Source organism: Equus przewalskii, chromosome 1, assembly GCF_037783145.1.
Source record: "Equus przewalskii isolate Varuska chromosome 1, EquPr2, whole genome shotgun sequence".
NCBI lineage: Eukaryota > Metazoa > Chordata > Mammalia > Perissodactyla > Equidae > Equus > Equus przewalskii.
The window spans coordinates 158,970,589-158,986,104 of record NC_091831.1 but is presented as its reverse complement, the minus strand read 5'-3'; the positions used below and the strand labels follow the sequence as shown (position 1 = coordinate 158,986,104).

The following is a 15,516-nucleotide window of genomic DNA, read 5'->3' as shown; positions in this document are numbered from 1 at the left end:
TTATTAAAACCGCTTCACTTTATTGCTATGTTAGAATTATAATTCTTAGTCTTCCTGATAATTCTTCTCAGCCGCACCAACAAATGAAATGCTTATTCTTGTCATGTCTCCCTTCAACCTGTTTTCCGTCATTTCCTTATCCATCTTCTTCCTGTTTCCTTCCTTTCATTTTCCTCTTTCTTATTGCTCTCTTACTCTCCTTCTAGATGGTTTTAGATTTCCTCTCAATGGCTGCTGCCTCCCTGCCCCCCACCACCAGAGAGATATTGCACAGGTGCAGCCCCGTCTATCTCAAATGGCTTTCTCACGATGCAGTAGTGCACAGCGGTATCTCTCAGGGTGACCTGGGGCAGGATCAAGGTACTGGACTTTCTGTCTGTTGTGATGGTCAGCGAGGCCCTGTTGTTGGTCACAGTGTCCCATAAGCCGTGAATTATGTACTCTGGACTCTGATTGGCATTTTGCTGATACCAACGTATACACTCTTGTCCACTGATGCTAAAGTGATCACAAGGCAGGTTTACATCTACTCCTACAGCATAATCCATGGAGTAGGGCTGGGTGGTCTTAGCATCAATCGCAGTCCCTGAGGGGTCAAGAAAATTAAATTAGCTCCTGACCACAAATCAATATAATTCTCTTAAACAAGGACAACACTCCCATGACTCTCTGACCCTATCTGATACTCCAATGTTTTTATTTATGTCCTGCTAGAATGCAAAAATATCTTTGGTGTTCATTATGGAGACCAAAGACATATGTCAAGAATCAGAGACTTCACAGGCTCTGTTCCATGGGTCCTTGGCTCAATAAACTCAGAGATTTCCTAAAACTTGGATACTGCTCAGGACTCTTCTCGGATTGTGGCTGTGATTTAACCTGTAGAAGTTTGTGCTCCTAGACAAATGCATAGATCAGTTTTCAATTCCATCCCTAGCATGCTGGATAAAGCGCAAGGAGAGGAGGAGAAAGCAATTAACCCTTCAAGGTCCTTTGGCCTCAAAGCCATCCCTTGGTAGACACAGAACGCTTACCCAAGGTCGGAAACACAGTTACTCCAGTCACCAGCCTCATACTTCAAGGACAAACTAGGATCATGGGCCCGGAGCTCAGTCTTTGTGTCTGATCCTAGGCTTAAAGAGGTTCCAGAGAACGGAAGCAACAGCTATTAGCAAAGACTTGAAGGAGTGCAGCTACCACTGTGTTGTCACCAGGACCTTGTCAGCCAATGAGAGAGCAGTTCGGGAATCATGTATCTACTGACATCCACGGAGACATTTCTCTGTGAATCTGTTCTTGAGAGAGTAACTGATGACATGCCTGGCGCTCTCCCTCATCCTCCTTGAATAAACCTCCTTTATACTCATCTCCTCTACACCCATGCTTATGGGTGCTGGACGCCAGGGATGCTGAGGCAGAAAGAACAGAGAGAAGGGAAAAAAAACAAGGGGAGGAGGTGGGGGTGGTAGGAAAGGTTAGAGGAGGGAAGAATAATGAGTACAAGGAATGAGGAAAGTAAGGGATCATCAGGGAAGGGAAACTAGGAGAAAGCGTTTAGGAAGCTATAGGAAAGGGCTCAGGCTATTGGGCTAAGGGCCCTGAATCCTTGACTACACACATTCAGCAAGAGATTATAAAGTACAAATCATCTAAAGAGGATGAAATATGACATTTTTCCTGTTTTCTATGGATCATCAATGGAAAACATAAGCTTACCTTCCCCTCTCCCAGAAGGAACTAAGTTTGCAGGTGAAGCTGCTCCCTCTTGTGTCTGAATAGATGAACTGCAGAACTAAACCCTGGCCGAGAGTTAGCCAGATGTGCTGTGAAAGATGCTCTCCTCAGGTCTGAATGCGGCCGTCTCAGCTGTAACACCTCTGCACTCATCTTTGTTTTCTCCAAACACTCTGAAAACTCCAATGAAGATTTTTATTGTTTTTGGTCACTTTATATCAGTAATATCGCCATTATGATTCTCAGTTGTTGACTTCTCTTTAATTTTCCTTCTCTCTCTAACCTTCTCATAGTTAAAGGTTGGCTTAAAAGTCCATAATATTCAATGTTTATAAGAGAGATTGTTACAGACTAGGCACTCAAGAATTCCCTGTTTTTCAAATGAGTAGATGAGTCATTACTCATGAATTTAGTGAGAGAAGTTATGCTGAGTAACTCTTTAAATTATTCTAAATACAATCTTCCAAATTTATGGAAAATATTTTGAATGAAAGACTCCAACAGGATAAATATAAGATTAGATTTGTGGACAAAGTTCAACCATAGAGAGCAAACTCCCTAAACTTAGGGTGGGGAAAATCAGGCTGTGAACATATGGGAGTAATTGTCGTAGCAATCATACTTTGTTCATCTAACAAATATTCATTAGGAACCTATTCTGTGCCAGATCACACACACGCACACACATACACAGAGATAAGTCAATAGTGCACTACTGTTGAAAATACAAGAACAAATAAAAACTGAAATTACTTAAAGGTAGAAAAAAGCAATTAACAATAACTTTTTTGTTTGTTGGTTTATTTGCCTTTATCTTTTAGAAGAGAGTAGAGGCCACTAACAAGTGGCATTTTATTTGTTTTTTTTTGGGTTTTTTTGAGGAAGATTAGCGCTGAGCTAAAATCTGCTGCCAATCCTCTTTTTGCTGAGGAAGACTGGCCCTGAGCTAACATCTGTGCCCATTTTTCTCTACTTTATATGTGGGACGCCTGCCACAGCATGGCTTGCAAAGCGGTGCCACGTCCGCCCCTGGGGATCCGAACTGGAGAACCCAAGGCCACCGAAGCAGAACGTGCAAACTTAACCACTGCGCCACCGGGCTGGCCCTTGACATTTTAAATACGGCATATTTAAATGTCTTAAATCTTTTAAACAATACTGAAAAATAAAAAATATTCTCTGTGACTCTGAAGAATCTAAATGTGTGTTTATCCAGTCTAGTGCCTCTGTTCAGAGTCTTGAAGTTTAGAAGACTGTGTCATCTCTAGGACCACATGAAGTGAGGGTATCTTCATCTGTTTGACGAAATCAAAATAACCTACTTACTTTACTTTCAAAACAGCAAGAGAATTTGGTAAAAGGCTAACTCCTTTGCATGACGGACACTCTCAACAATCCAGAAATAGAAGAGAAATTCCTGACTCTAACTAAAGATATCTATCAAAATGCCAAAGTCAATATTATTCCACCTAGGGTCAGAAACAAGACAAAGAGACACAGTATCACTACTTCTATTCACTCTCATACTGAGAGCCTGGCCTCAGTCAGGAAAAGGAAATTAAATGTATATAGTTTGGAAAGGGAGAAATAAAGCCATTTTATTCATAGATGATACATTTGTATATGTAGAAAATACAAAAGTAACTATAAATGAGTTACAAGAGCTAGAACTAATAGAAACAAAGCTATGTAACTTAAACAAAGTTACTAAACACAAAAATCAACTTTATTTCTAGATTCTAGCTAAAAGCACTGGAAAATAAAATTAAAATACCCTTTAGCAAATACCTAGGAATGAATTTAATGAAGATATATAAATCCTCTAGAATGAAAGCTAGAACGCATTAGTAAAAGGAATTAGAGAGGACCTACATAAGTGAGGAGGATATCAAATGAGTCTGAGGACTCCGTGTCTCAAGATGTCACCTGGGCCACATTGACCCATAAGTTCAACACAATCTCAATTAAATTACTAGGAAGCTTTTTTGGTAGAAGTTGAGAAGCTAATTATATAATTTATGTGGAAGTACAAAGACCTAGAATAAGCCTTGAAAAAGAAGGAAGAAGTTTGACTTGCATTTCCAGATTCTAAAATGTATATGAAGCCCCGGGAATTAAGACAGAATGGTCTATTCGTATGAGGATAAACAAGTCAATAAACAGAATCTAATCCAAAAATAGACACATACACATACACTGTCAATTGATTTTCTCCAAATGTGCCTATATAATTCAATGGAGGAAAAGATGATCTTTTTAGAATAAGTGCTGGAGCAGTTGGCTAGTCATGTTTTTAAAAAGTTCCTTGACCCCTCCATCATACTGTATAAAAAATTGACTCTAGATGGTTCAGAGCTCTAAATGTGATAGGTGAAACTCTAAAGCTTCTAAAAGAAAATGGGAGAATTTCTTTATCACCTTGGGAGTGAGCAGATATTTCTTTAAAAGTACATACACACAAAAAAACACTAACCGTAAAAGAAAAAAATAATAAATTGCACTCCTTTGAAATTAAATACTTATTTTCCCCAAATACACCATTGAAGGTGTGAAGAAACAAGTTACAGACAAGGCTAAAGTATTTACACTACATATATCTGACAAAGATCTTGAACACAGAATATGTAAACTTGTCTATAAATTTTAAAATGGCAAAAATAAGACAAATAAGCTACAATCCAAAGAAACATGGGCAGATGATGTGAAGTGATGCTTCTCAAAAGAAATTATCCAGAGGGCCAATAAGCTTACGAAAATGTGCTCAATATCATTGCTCATCAACGAAATGTAAATTAAATCCACAATTTGATACCTCTATGTGCACACTAAAATGGTTAAAATTTTAAAAAGAATAAGAACTTCTGCCTCTGGAAAGATGGAATTGTCACGAATTTTATTTTAGCCATTCTGAGAGGTGTGTAGTGATATCTCATTGTGCTTTTAATTTGCATTTCTCCAATGGCTAATGATGTTGAATATATTTTCTTGTGTCATCTGTATATCATTTTTATTGAAATATTTCTTTGCCCAAGTTCTAATTGGACTGTTTGCTTTATTTACTGTTGAGCTTTGAGAGTTCTTTATATATTCTAGATACCGGTCCTTTGTGGGATTTATGATTTGCAAATCATTTTTCTCAGTCTGTAGCTTGTTTTCTCATTTTATTAAGAGAGTTCTTTGCAGGCCTTAATTTTGAAATCCAATTTATCGTTTAAAAAAAATTATGGGCTGTGCTTTTGGTGTTAAGTCTAAGAACTCTTGGCCTAGATTATACATCAAAAATTTTGTCCTATGCTTTTTTTCTAAAAGTTTTATAGTTTAACATTTTAGATTTATGTCTGTGATCCATTTTAAGTTAATTTTTGTATAAACTGTGAGACTTAAATGTTCATTTTTCTTGCATATGGCTGTCCACTTGCTTCAACAACATAAGTTGAAAATTTCTTTCCTCCATTGAATTTATTTGGCGCTTTTACAAAAACGTCAACTGCATGTATTTGTGTAGGTCTGCTTATGGGTTCTCTATTCTTTTCCACTGATCTCTGTGTCTGTCTCTGCACCAGTAACACACAATCTTGACTTCTGTAGCTAGAGCTTGAAATCAGGTAGACTGATTGCTCTCACTTTCTTCTTCTTTTATCAAGATTGTTTTAGCTATCCTAGTATCTTTGACTTTTCATATAAATTTTAGAATAATCTTGCCTATATCTATAAAAAATCCTGCACAGATTTTAACAAGAACTATGCAAAACATGTATATCAATTTGGGGAGAATTACATATTTACTGTTTTGAGTCTTCCAATTTACAAACAGGATGTCTCTTCACGGTCTTCTTTTATTTCTTTCCTCAGCATTTTGTAGTTTTCAGCATAAAAGTTCAGTTTCTGTTTTGTTAGATTTGCACCTAAGGATTTGGGGCATTTTTTGAGCCATTGTAAATAGTATCGTATTTTTAATTTAGATGTCCACACGTTCGTTGCTAATATATAGAAATGCATTTAATTTTTGGATGTTCATCTTGTATCCGGTGACCTTGCTGGACCCAGTTAATAGTTTTAGGAGTTTTTGGCATATTCTACACAGATAATCATGTTATCTACAAATGGTGGAAGTTTTACTTCTTCTTGTCTGATCTAGATGATCGTCTTTACCTTTACTTGCTCTAGTGCACTGGCTGGGACATCCAGCACTATATTGAATGAAAGTGATGAAAATGGATATTCTTGCCTTGTTCCTGATCTTAGGGAAAAAGTATATAGTCTTTTACCATTAATCATAGTATTAGCTGTTGAGGAAGATCCTCGCTATTTCTATGTTTCTGAGAGTTTTTACCATGAATGAATGTTGAATTTTGGCAAATTTTGTTTTCTGCATAGCTTAATATGATCATATGGGTTTTCTTTTTTAGCCTGCTCATATGGTGGATTCCATCAACTGAATTTCAAAAGAAGCAGCCTCGCATCCCTGAAAAAAAATTCATTTGTGTTTCATCTATTATTTTTTTAATGTACTGATGAATTCTACTTGCTAGTATTTTGTTTAAAAATGTTGCATCTATGTTCATGAGGGAAATTCTTTTGTAGTTTTCTTTTTGGTATGGTCTTTGATTTTGGTATTGGGGTAATACCAGTGTTATAAAATGAGTTAGGAATTATTTTCTTCTTAGTATTTTCTGGAAGAAATTGTGTAGAATTCATACTAATTCTTCAAATGTTTGATAGAATTTGCCAATGAAACCATCCAGACTGGCAATTTTTTTTTAATTAAAAATTTAATCTCTTCATGGACACTGTAACTTCAGCTTTCTCTGACTCCTGCTCTGAGGAGAGATAGGAGGAGCTCTCCTGGAGCCCACAGCAAGGTTTGGGGACAGGCGGCAGGTGCTTCGAGAGCTCTGTGCCCCTGCGCAGAAATAGGTTCCCACATCTGCAGTCTGGGCGGCCGTGATGTGCAGGGAGCTGTGCTTTCTAGTCTCTCCAAACCGAGCTGTCAGTCTTTCTTGCTTCTCCACCTGTCCACCCTTAACTAATATCATCAAGAAAGCAGGACTCCCCCCAGGCCTCTGCTTATACCACTGTAAGCTGTTGAAAGTGCTTGAGGAATTGCAGTACATGGTGAAGTTCTCTCCTTCCTGTAGGAGCAGGGATGGAGGAATTTGCTGTATCTGTTGTCCATTCACTTCTGTTCAGAAAAACAGTGGGAGGCATCAGAGAAAGTCTGATTAGATCTCTGTTCTCTGAACTACATGGTCTCTCTCATTCTTGTCTATTTTTCTCTTTTTTTCCATGTCTCCCTCCCCAACTCCCTCTAACTTACTTCTTTTCAGTGTTTTTTTTTTTTTTTTTTTTTTCAAATTCTTTGCTCTCAGGCAGAAAATCTCATTCCTACAGATGTCTGCAGATAATATTTCACTATGTTGAATTCTCTGGGAGCGATCAGGGAAATCTCAAACTCACGTGATACTTGCATCCATATGATCAGCACTGGTACCATGAGTAGCTTCTCCCTCTTCATCCTCTTCGGAAAGAGTCGCTGAATCTGGACGGTCCTAAATGGGTTTCTCTTGTACACGCTTCTTCCAGGTCCAGAGTAACGTTGTCTACCACTGTCTTTTGGAAAGAAAGGGGAAGGAGTGACTGCAGTTTAAGACAGAAAATCAGACATCACTATTCTGCTCACCCACCTTCATAGGGGAGTCTGTGTTTGCCGATGCTGCCCCCCTGTGGCAGGACTCAAAAATTGCTGATTTTATAACCAATTCCTTTACACTGCTTTCTAATTCAAGCGGCAGATACGTTCGTCAAGGCTTGGAAAGAAAGAGTTTACTGATGCTGATATTTTTTAGGGAGAAATAATTTGCCTTTTAAAAATGGATTCTGTGATTTAAGACTTGGACATCAGATGTAAATAAAACAGCTCCAATTATCATTTCCAGTTTGTAGTGTGTGTCTGTGCATGTGCTAATGGAACACATTAAGTCACAGACATTTTAGTAAATGTTGAATAAATTCATAATTTACTATTAGACACCAGTGATCTCAAAACGAAAGATAAAAAGAATCTGTTTATCTGTTGTCATACAGATTACTCTGTTTATAGATTATCCAATTTAGAGCTCATATCTACTGTCCCACTGTGTTACTTTTCCACATATCAGGGATTTTTAAAAATCAATATAATTTGAAAAGAAGTCATATCTATCAGATCTGAGTTTCTCTAAGATATTTTCATTAAACAGAACACTTGGATAGAATAGTTTCTTACAGCTCGACAAATTTCAGCCTCGGTTTCACAAGGCTTGTCACCCTGTGTTATAACAACCTGTTAATTGTCTGAGCTGGCCTCCTGTACCCCAAGGGTTTGTACATATGATCTTCAAAAACTGTGGTGTCCTATATGGTAGCCACTAGCCACACACGGCTACTTAAATTGAAATTAATTAAAATTAAATAAAATTTAAAAATAGTTTCTCAGTCATACTGGCCACATTTCAAGTGCTTGATAGCTACATGTGGCTAGTGGCTAGTGGAGAGTGCAGACACAGAACATTCCACCATCTCAGAAAGTCTTGGTGGATGCTGCTGCTCTGGGATGTAGGGTCTGTGAAAACAAGGAATTTTGTCTGTTTTGTTCACTGATGTATCACAAGGAAAGTCCCTGATATGTGGTGGGCACTCAATAAATATTTGTCTGTTGTTCATCTCCATGTTTCCAGAAACTACTCTAATACCTGCTAAACAGTGAATACTCAAATATTTGGTGAATGATGAATAAATGTATGTGTTTGCATATGTAATATGTGAGAGCTTGAACTCAAAATATTTCAGAGACCAATCTAAATGAATGTATGTATGTAATGTAAATGTACTCTGTGAATACATCGAATGTAGGTAATGAATGTAAACAATCAAAGATAGTTGTAGCTATTTATGAATGTTACTTTTAGGAGACTGTATCACTTTCCTAGTTCATCCCGTAACAAATTACCACAAATTTGATGGCTCAAAACAACAGAAATGTATTCTCCTACAGTGCTGGAGGCCAGGAGGCTAGACTCAAAGTGTTGGCAGGGTCATGAATGCTCCTGGGAAGAAGACTTCCTGCCTCTTCTGACTTCTGGCGCCTCCAGGCATCCGTTGGCTTGTGGCTGCATAACTCCAACTTCTATGTCCTCTAAGAAGACCTCACAGGATCTTCTCATCTGTGTGTCTCTTAAAAGGACACTTCTCATTGGATTTAGGAACCACTTGGAAAATCTAGGATGATCTTATCTTGATGTCCTTAACTTAATTATATTTGTAAAGGCTCTTTGTCCAAATAAGGTCACATTCACAACTTCCATGGATTAGGATTGGACGTGTGTTTTTGGGTCCACTGTTCAACCCACTGTAGGAACTCTAATGTCTTTGAAGCGCTGTCATGTAAATGTATTAATGGTAGAAATCTTAACACTTCATTTAGAGTCAAAAGTGAATCTGAATCTGCATTAATGCATAACATGAAAACAGAATTAGAAACAGTCTTAGGATGTGCTGGAAAACGAAAATCCCATGCGTTAAGATAACCTTTTTGAAATACACAATACTGGGATATTTTTTCCTTCTCAGAGATGTTGGAGGTGGATCCCAAAATGAAGACAAAACTGCAGTCCCATCGTAGTGAAGAATTCTTCCCCATCTCAAAAGAAGGAGAAGTCTGCAAGGAGGACACTTGGGTGCTTTGAACGTTCTGTCACCTGCACGCAGAACAGGAGCACTGTTGCAGCTCACATGGGCGTGTAAACCAAGACAGAAAATCTCGCCCAGGAGAAATCTGCTCTTTTCCAACTCATACTCTGGTCTCTGTTGTAACCTCTTTCTGGGTCTTGTGGTTTGAAGGGGAAATTTGCCAAATGAACAGAAGGGGACCTGGCCATGCACTGGTTTAAGGAGTGAAAGGAACATCTGCTCTCCTAGCAGGAAATGCTCCCACTGAATATAGATATAACTCTAGCAGTAAATCTTTTGTCAGAATAATCATAACAGAGCATCAGATCCAAGATTATTGACAATAAAATGTTACAAGTGTTATCCTATGATATTTCAGATAAGAAATAAGTAATGCTGCCTGAACTGAATCATGAAGGACGAGTAGACATGTGTGCATTTACAATGGGAAAAGAATATTGTGGGTCAAGAGGGCAGCATCTGCAAATGAACCAAGCTTAATATGTATGTAAAAGGTGAGAATTTTAAGTTGTCTGATATATATCTGGAGTATGTGGTCGAATAAGGTGGATGATGATAATAGAAGGGGTTAGGAACAGGGGAGGGGAGAACCAGCAGGCAGAAGGGACAGAGAACGTCACTCCAGGCATGATGGTGACTGTCACTGGGAAAGGGGTCACTCCCAGGGGGAGAGGATCATAGTGGGTGTAGAGCACAAGGAGATGGGTTGGTTCAAGATGGGGAGACTGAGAACAAAGAAAGTGAACACCCACCCTGAGAGAAAAGGCGAAAGGGAGGGTAAGAGCACAGAAGAGGGCTGGCCTTCCTTCTCCTCTTCTGCCCCTTCAGACACTGAGGTTGCCCGGGCTTCTCTCCGACATACGGGCCTAATTCGGGTAGAGTGAAATCTTGCATTGTTCTGGCTAAAAACTACTGTTTCAGATAATGAAACCTTTGTCATTGGAAACTCCAAAAGAAAAAGAAATAGCCCTTAAAACAGTGACTGGTGGGTAGTGTGGCAACGAAAATGGATTCATCATCCCATTTTCCTGCATCAGAATGGAGGACAAGCTTGATTCATAACTGGGCCAAGTGCTTGTGGGCAGGGTGACAACTGGACCTGCCATGGAGCCAGCACGGGAAGCTCCAGGGACGAGCTCTGAGGGTGGCGGGGAGCCAGGGATAGGCATGTCCTTGGCGAGCTCTGGCCTCAGGTTTTCCTGAAGATTTGCCTGGGCTGTCAGAACATTTCAGGGCTGTGCGGAGACGGCTTCTGCAGAGAAAACCCCTTCATTGCTCTCTGAAAGGAGCTCTTTTGTTGTTGTTTTCTTGTTTGTTTGTTTACTGAATATAGAACATTTGTTTATAAATGGTATTTTATAACAGTTTAAAAATATTTCCATATATCCATGCGATTGGTGGAGATATCTCTCCATCATTACGTCTGTTAGTTATTTTTTGCTCTTCATACTAAATACACATACATTTCTCACATATTGTTTGAAAGTATTGTTCATAGACACAGCTCATCATCACCATATTCCATTTCTGTGACAATACTGTTTGTTTTCTATGACAGTTTTGTGTTGTTTTATTCCACTCACACTAGCGTACAGTGAGCCATAGGTGCTCCTCACTCTGTTCTGTGCTATTTACTGCCAGTTCTACACACATTCAAATAACGTGACAGATCCAACCATTCCCTGTCTAATGGTCAGATAAATTCATTGTTATCTTCTGAGTAATTTTTGAAAGAAAAGAAAATCTTTCCATGTGCATCTCTCTTAAATGGTTCCAGTCTGAAGGATTTGTATGCAATCCAATTTTTTAAAAATGTTTCTTATTTTTTATTACTAAACACATGATAACAACAATAATGAGATTTCATAAAACAAATCTACAAAACGAGAGAGAGACAATAGCAAGATAATTTAGGAAGCTGGACAGGAGCTGGATAGATAGTTACTAAGATGTTGGGAGAAAGCAGAAACTGAAGCCATGAGATGAAGAGGCTCAGAAGCAAGTTAATTCATGTTGACAAAGCCCAGAAAGTCTCCAGAATTAGAGGCCTCTGGGGTACCAACGGGGCAGTGAACTAGTGGATTGTTTGGAAATCTACGAAATGAGCACAACACTTGACCCACGTCCTATACCTGCAAATTACAAACACAGAAACTTAGATAATAGGGTTCAGTGACTTATTCAATACCACAATCACAGTACAAACTGGAGGACAGACCAAGTTTAGTAGTGAACTTCCCTTATCAATGCTCCTTTCAGATATCACAAGTGATTTTTTAAAATGCAAAAAGCCACATCTCAGAAGAAATGAAATACAGATGTTCTTGTAGGGGAAAGGTTGAACTAAACCAAAACCAAAATCCCCAGTGAGTTGAATGAGACAGACCTGCCAGTTCTGGTATGAAACGTGCAGATTTCCATGTTACGTGTATGAGAAGAGGTCATATCCACATGTTCTACTCATGCATGCAAAGAAATGGGATAGAATGAGTAGCACCTAGGATGTAGTAAGAATGAGGGTAAATGTTATCCTTGTTTAACCAGATGGTTTTAGACAGGCTCTTGAGTAACCATCTAGCTCATTTAGAATCATTCCAAAAGAGGAGGCAAGACATCTGGCTCAATGGTATGGCTAATATATTGGTGGGAGTTGAGGCTAGTGGTGTTTAGTAGTAGTCTTTAGCTGAGGGACCTACAATGACTAGAATGCTTGTTTATCTATGTTTTCACTTTTCCCTGATTATTGAAAACACTGTAATTCACTGAATTTGCCTTTTCCACTCTACACCTGGCCCTTCAATGACTCTGGTCCCAGAGTAACAGCAGGCACAGGTTTGAGTATGGGCTGCAGATGCCTGAAAAGCACTGTGTCGAGGCACAGAGGTATGTGACTGAGTCTTTGCGTTGGGATCCTTTGACGTACAAGTAGCTATAACCCTTCTTAGTATTGAGTGACTCTTGCTCCTCCTTCCTCCTTTTCCTCCCCATTTAAAGTAATTACAAAGAGGATCTTGGGCCTTTTTGCAGGTGCCCATCTGTACCGGTGTGAGGCATAAAAAGAGGTGGAAGGGAAACTGCAAGTGAAATTGGTGCCCACTCCTTCCTGAACAGGCAGCAACTGAGGACTCTGTTCCACGTCCAATATGCTGCTCACTCCTGTTCAGAAAGACAGCGTCAGACACAAAAATTAGTCTCTGTACAGAGTTTCCATTTCTTCACACATTCCCAAAGAAAGCCTAGAGGTGCCTGACTGCATCCTCTTCCTTCTCCATCACCACCCAAGACTATCCAGAACCTCTTTGGCAACCCCTGTATTTATGGCCAAGATAAAGCCACAGGATTAGCAGCAAGGCTGGTAAAGGATTCTTCTCCATTTATCCTGCCCAAGCATCCTCACCAAAGGAACATTCTGTAGCCTAAATCTGTGGAATATTCTGCTTCAGAAAACAAGCTTCTGTATCTGGTTGCCCAATCAATCCGAGACAAGATTACCAACCAATTCTGCCCCAGAATCAGTCTCCTGTGGTTCAAAAGGAGAGACCAAACACTGCTTTCTTGAGGTCAGCTTCACAAACACTGAGGAAATCCCCATCAGTTCACAAGAAAAAGACAGTTGACAACTTTCAGAAGTGGACTACCTAATCATGGACTGCTATTATTCAACTTTAGAGAGAGTGGCAGCTGGGATGGCAATCTGTGGGAGAAAAAGCATTTCATTTAGGAATCTTTTATATGAACTTTCAAAATTTTTTTAAAAGCTTTAAAATCCCCCAAATTATAAATGTGCACACATACTATATGCTAAATTATCTTTTGATTTTTGTACATTATTCTAATACAAAAGTCATGCAATAGAGATATTATTATTCCCACTTTACAAACAAGACAACTAAAGCTCAAAGTGATTAAATAATTTACTCAAGATCAAACATCTAGTAAGTGGCACAGTAAGTATTAGAACATATACCTCTCCGACTCTGGAGCCTGTGTTGTTTCAAATCTGCCAGGCCAACTACATTTGTGACACTCAGTAAGTGTTTTAAATGTTTTATTTAAACATAGAGAAAATATGTTCTAAAACTAACAGAAGTCTACTTTGTGGTTATTCTTCTAATTGCCAAAAAAAAAAAAAAAAAAAAAAGGGAACAACCCCAATGCCCGTCATGTAGGAATGGCTAAACAAAATGTGGTACATCCATCAATAGACTACTATTCAGCAGTAAGAAGGAATTAAATGCTAATATATGCTACGACATAAATGAATCTCAAAAACATTATGCTAAATAAGCCAGACAAAAGAAATCACATATTGAATGATTCTATTTATATGAAGTTTTCAGAAAAGGGACCTACAGAGATATAAAGTAGATCAGTGGTAGCCTGGGGCCAGGCATGGACATAGGGATTAACGGTAATTGGGCATGAAGGCTATTTTGGGATGATGAAAAGGTTTAAAAATGGATTACGGGAATGGTTTCATAACTTAGCTAATTTACTGAAAATCATTGAATTGTAGATTCAAATGGATGAATTTTATGGAATGTAAATTATACCTGATAAGGTTGTTCAAAAGTAAATAAGAATTTCATTCTATCTTGCCAGTGTCACAGTCCAGGTATTATGTTAGTTTGAGTCAACATAAACGTATTTGTTTGAACAGTGATTTTGTGTCCAGAATTTCCCTAGGAGTTCTGAAAATTATAAAAGCAAAATCCTCTGTTCCCTGTGAGCTCAAAATATAGTTGGAGAAATAAAACATGTCCAAGGAAAGTTGAAGAGCATAAGATGGCATTAATTTAGATTGTTTGGAATATAAATCTACTTCTGTGAAATTGGTAGTATAAATTGACTTCAAAATTTTCTCTTCAGTGAACAACTGAATCACCATCTGAGAAGAGGAACAGGATTGGAAAGCATCTCAGTGGCCAACTTCTAGCTTTCTTTCCCAAGAAAAGTGATGCAGTTAATAAAGGAAATCCTGAAAAGCCTCATTAATGTCTCCTAATTCAGAAGCGTAAAAGGCCGGGTTAGGGTGGGCTTCTGGACAAAGAAGCCACTCCAAATCAAGTCCCTTTATTTCTCCAGATCACAGCATGCAGATAACTTAGTGATAGGAGAGAGGGCATGACCACACCATTCAGAAAGCCCACTTGCTGTGAAGCTTGTTTCTGATGAAAATACTGACCATAGATAAATTCACCCACGTATTGGAGGGGCGGTGTCCAGAACAGGAAGGGCATGGCTCCAAGAGCAGAGAGAATTCCTACAACTAGTAGGGCAGAATCCTGCAATCTACAGCCACCGCTTTACCTGAAATTCAGGCCAAGCCAACTGCCCACTAGATGCATGGCATAAATGAAATCTTACTTAAAGTCACTTGCAGGGTAGAAATCTTGACAATTCTAGATAAATAACACAAAGATTAGTCCAGTTTAATCTGTTATATTAGGGTTTGAATTGCATGGACTCTAGAAATAATTTTCCCTTTGTGTATTCATTGAACAAATATATGTATCAATTGTGCCTCCTCTGTGTTAGGCATAGTTCAGGCATGGAGGATGCAGTAGTGAAAAAGATACAAAAGGCTGATAGTGCAATGAGAGGACAAAAAATTAAATAAGTGGACTTTTAAAAAATGATATAATTTTAAATAGTGATAAGCACTATAAAGAGTACAATACCGCCTTGAGATAGAGAGTTACTCTGGAGTGAGGAAAGGCATCTGCTCTAAATAGGGTGTGGAGGGAAGGCTCCACTCTGACACTTACTCTGCAACACAGGCAAGGTATTTAACCTCTCTCATATTCAATTTCCTTTTCTGTAAGGAGCCAGTGTCTTTCTGTGGGGCACTGGGCTAAGCATTGGCATTCGTCATCTCATTTACTTCTCATAATAACCCTGTCTGGTAGATACTATCAATATCCACACTGTAGGCATGAAAAAAGTGAAGCATAAAAATAATTAAGTAATTTTCCCAAGATCACTCAACTAATGAGCAGCAGATCTAGAAATGCAACCCAAGTTTGTGGTCTCAAGCACTTTGCTACACTGTCT

At 38.7% G+C, this 15,516-nt stretch overlaps 2 long non-coding RNA genes across 3 annotated transcripts; one reads left to right on the top strand and one right to left on the bottom strand.

The window, feature by feature from the left end:
* LOC139077622 (uncharacterized) lies at nt 1-1,206 on the bottom strand. Its single transcript, XR_011530191.1, has 2 exons — nt 1,035-1,206; nt 1-586 (listed from the first exon to the last, which is right to left on the bottom strand). It is a non-coding gene; the product is annotated as an uncharacterized lncRNA (long non-coding RNA).
* Nucleotides 1,207-9,436: 8,230 nt separating this feature from the next.
* LOC139077654 (uncharacterized) lies at nt 9,437-14,458 on the top strand. Of its 2 annotated transcripts, XR_011530194.1 has the most exons (4): nt 9,437-9,572; nt 9,821-9,956; nt 12,278-12,345; nt 14,332-14,458. It is a non-coding gene; the product is annotated as an uncharacterized lncRNA (long non-coding RNA). The 2 variants fall into 2 exon arrangements; XR_011530195.1 differs by lacking the exon at nt 12,278-12,345 and having other exon boundaries at nt 14,332-14,453.
* The last annotated feature ends 1,058 nt before the right edge of the window (nt 14,459-15,516 follow it).